A 4859-nucleotide genomic window follows, 5' to 3' on the forward strand; every position below is an offset into this window, starting at 1 on the left:
ACAAAACCTTAGCCCCACCCCCCAACCCCCCATCCCACTGCAAAAAAGCAAGACAATCACAGCATTATGTTTTTCTGAAACCACTGGTATCTTTTTTGGAATGTATCATACAACAACCTATACACGTGTCAGTAGGACATACCACTCGTACCCTTAAAAATATCAATCTAACGATGTACTTCTTACAACATAACAAACAGCAAACAAAAATAAAATTGTGCTGTTGCATTCAAATTTCACAACTGTAAAATCAAGGTTTTAGTCAAAATGGCTAACTTGCAGAGATATAAATTCATGAATAGGAGGATAAAAAAGAATGAAGACTTCATTTCTTAACTCGTGTTTAATTTCCTGGATTAAAGCAACCATGAAATTCTTGCAAATAAGTCTCCATCATTTATTAATGGTTTTACAGTAGGGTTTAAATACTTAACAATTTAAAACAAACAATCTAAAACAGAAAAATCTCTTTAATTTCAAACGTATTAATTAGGTCAACACTACGGAAGATCTCAAACGATTACAACAGAAAACTGTCAATTTGAATTTGGACTCGTGCTAAAAAACAATGTATTCTAGAAACAAGAGGACCATGATGGTCCTGAATCGCTCACCTCTTCCCACATGACCCAGTTTTGAGTATGACATCGTTTTTTCTATTATTTGACATAGTGACCTAGTTTTTGAGCTCATGTGACCCAGTTTTGAACTTGACCTAGATATTATCAAGATAAAAATTCTGATCAATTTTCATGAAGATCCATTGAAAAATATGGTCTCTAGAGAGTTCACAAGGTTTTTCTATTATTTGACCTATTGACCTAGTTTTCGAAGGTACATGACCCTGTTTTGAACTTTACCTAGAACATTCTCACTTATTTTCATGAAGATCTCATGAAAAATATGGCCTCTAGAGAGGTCACAAGGTTTTTCTATTTTTATACCTACTGGCCTAGTTTTTGACCGCACGTGACCCATTTTCGAAACTGACCTAGATATCATCAAGGTGAACATTCAGATCAATTTTCATGAAGATCCATTGAAAAATATGGCCTCTAGAGAGGTCAAAAGATTTTAATAATTTTAGACCTACTGACTTAGTTTTTGACCGCAGTTGACCCAGTTTCAAGTTTGACCTAGATATCATCAAGATGAACATTCAGACCAACTTTCATACAGATCCCATGAAAAGTATGGCCTCTAGAGAGGTCACAAGGTCTTTTTATTATTTGACCTACTGACCTAGTTTTTAAAGGCACGTGACCCAGTTTCAAACCTGATCTAGATATCATCAAGGTGAATATTCTGACCAATATTTATGGAGATCCATTCACAAGAATGGCCTCTAGAGAGGTCACAAGGTTTTTCTATTTTTAGACCTACTGACCTAGTTTTTGACCGCACATGACCCTGTTTCGAACTTGACCTAGATATCATCAAGATGAACATTCAGACCAATTTTCATACAGATCCCATGAAAAATATGGCCTTTAGAGAATTCACAAGGTTTTTCTATTATTTGACCTACTGACCTAGTTTTTGATGGCACGTGACCCACTTTCGAACTTGACCTAGATATCATCAAGATGAACATTCAGACCAACTTTCATACAGATCCCATGAAAAATATGGCCACTAGAGAGGTCACAAGGTTTTTCTATTATTTGACCTACTGACCTACTTTTTGAAGGCACGTGACCCACTTTCAAACCTGATCTAGATATCATCAAGGTGAACATTCTGACCAATTTTCATGAAGATCTCATGAATTATATGGCCTCCAGAGAGGTCACAAGGTTTTTCTATTTTTAGACCTACTGACCTAGTTTTTGACAGCACGTGACCCAGTTTCGAACTTCGACCTAGATATCATCAAGATGAACATTCAGACCAACTTTCATACAGATCCCATGTAAAAAATATCGCCTTTAGAGAGGTCACAAGGTTTTTCTATTATTTGACCTATTGACCTAGTTTTTAAAGGCACGTGACCCAGTTTCGAACCTAATCTAGATATCATCAAGGTGAACGTTCTGACCAATTTTCATGAAGATCTTGTGAAATATATGGCCTCTAGAGAGGTCACAAGGTTTTTCTATTTTTAGACCTACTGACCTAGTTTTTGATGGCACGTGACCCAGTTTGGAACTTGACCTAGATATTATCAAGGTGAACATTCTGACCAATTTTCATGAAGCTCTTGTGAAATATATGGCCTCTAGAGAGGTCACAAGGTTTTTCTATTTTTAGACCTACTGACCTACTTTTTGGCCGCACATGACCCAGTTTCGAACTTGACCTAGAATTTACCAAGATATACATTCTGACCCATTTTCATAAAGATCCCATGAAAACTGTGACCTCTAGAGATGTCACAAGGAAAAGTTTAGGCACGCACGCACGGACGCACGCTGCGCGATCACAAAAGCTCACCTTGTCACTTCGTGACAGGTGAGCTAAAAACAAAACACTTACCAGGAGTGAGTCGAGATATCTAACAGTATCAAATACTCTGCTGAAACACACTAATATGAACTGTTGGGAGTGCTGCGTATTTGGGTCCAGAAATGGTTCATGACTGGAGACAATATTGATTCAAGTTATCTTACTAACCTTCTCACTTTTTCATGTAACAAAATTTTATATTTCAAGTACATGTGTTATAATGACCTTGAAACAAGCAAACCAAAATGCAACTGACCCTTGGTCCTAAGTACCAACTTTTGTGTAAAGTTTTATGTCTCATTCCTAAGTTACAAACCAAAAAATCTATTTTCAGTAACACTATCCAAGACCTTGACCACAGCAAACAAAACTACAACTGAATCTCAGTCTCCATGGAAGATTCCAATTATTTTCCAAATTTGGTTGCAAATTCTCATTCCTAACTATTAAAAATTACTAATCGATCTTCTCTACATGTTATATGTCAGTATAAAAGTTTATCTACACTATGTATGTAAAGTAACAAGAGGACCATGATGGTCCTGAATCGCTCACCTATCTCCACATGACCCAGTGTTCAACTGAGTATGACATCGTTATTTCTATTATTTGACATAGTGACCTAGTTTTTGAGCACATGTGACCTAGATATCATCAAGATAAAAAATTCTGACCAATTTTCATGAAGATCCATTGAAAACTATGGCCTCTAGAGAGGTCAAAAGGTTTTTCTATTAATTGACCTAATGACCTAGTTTTTGAAGGCACGTGACCCACTTTTAAACTTGACCTAGATATCATCAAGGTGAACATTCTCAACAATTTTCATGAAGATCTCGTGAAAAATATGGCCTCTAGAGAGGTCACAAGGTTTTTCTATTTTTCGACCTACTGACCTAGTTTTTGACCGCACATGACCCAGTTACGAACCTGACCTAGATATCATCAAGCTGAACATTCTCACCAATTTTCATGAAGATCCATTGAGAAATATGGCCTCTAGAGAGGTCACAAGGTTTTTTCTATTTTTAGACCTATTGACCTAGTTTTTGACCCCACGTGACCAAGTTTCGAACCTGACTTAGATATCATCAAGATGAACATTCTGACCAATATTCATGAAGATCTCATGAAAAATATGGCCTCTAGAGAGGTTACAAGGTTTTTCTATTTTTAGATCTACTGACCTAGTTTTTAACCCCACATGACCCAGTTTTGAACTTGACCTAGATATCTTCAAGGTAAACATTCTGACCAATATTCATGAAGATCCATTGAAAAATATCGCCTCCAGAGAGGTCACAAGGTTTTTCTATTTTTAGACCTACTGACCTAGTTTTTGACCGCACATGACCCAGTTTCGAACTTGACCTAGATATCATCAAGGTGAACATTCTGACCAATTTTCATGAAGATCCATTGAGAAATATGGCCACTAGAGAGGTCACAAGGTTTTTCTATTTTTAGATCTACTGACCTAGTTTTTGACCCCACATGACCCAGTTTCGAACTTGACCTAGATATCATCAAGGTGAACATTCTGACCAATATTCATGAAGATCTCATGAAAAATATGGCCTCTAGAGAGGTCACAAGGTTTTTCTATTTTTAGATCTACTGACCTAGTTTTTAACCCCACGTGACCCAGTTTCGAACCTGACCTAGATATCACCAAGATGAACATTCTGACCAATTTTCATGAAGATGCATTGAGAAATATGGCCTCTAGAGAGGTCACAAGGTTTTTCTATTTTTAGACCTAATGACCTAGTTTTTGACCCTACGTGACCCAGTTTCGAACTTGACCTAGATATCATCAAGATAAACATTCTGACCAATATTCATGAAGATCTCATGAAAAATATGGCCTCTAGAGAGGTCACAAGGTTTTTCTATTTTTAGACCTACTGACCTAGCTTTTGACCCCACGTGACCCAGTTTCGAATTTGACCTAGATATCATCAAGGTGAACATTCTGACCAATTTTCATAAAGATCTTGTGAAATATATGGCCTCTAGAGAGGTCACAAGGTTTTTCTATTTTTAGACCTACTGACCTAGTTTTTGATGGCACGTGACCCAGTTTCGAACTTGACCTAGATATCATCAAGATGAACATTCTGACCAACTTTCATAAAGATCCCATGAAAAATGTGACCTCTAGAGTGGTCACAAGCAAAAGTTTACCGACGCACGGACGCACTGACGCACGGACGGACGACGGACACCGCGCGATCACAAAAGCTCACCTTGTCACTTTGTGACAGGTGAGCTAAAAACGGCTGGTCTCTCTCAGGCAATGTTACTGAAACTTATAGGATGGCATTTTCCTACAGCAGTTAACATTTTCTACCTAGTTTTATTCAAATATTCCAAACTATGTCTTACATATGGCTCCAGACGGACTGACTAAA

The sequence above is a fragment of the Mercenaria mercenaria genome, chromosome 10, assembly GCF_021730395.1.
Source record: "Mercenaria mercenaria strain notata chromosome 10, MADL_Memer_1, whole genome shotgun sequence".
NCBI classification, from domain to species: Eukaryota; Metazoa; Mollusca; class Bivalvia; order Venerida; family Veneridae; genus Mercenaria; species Mercenaria mercenaria.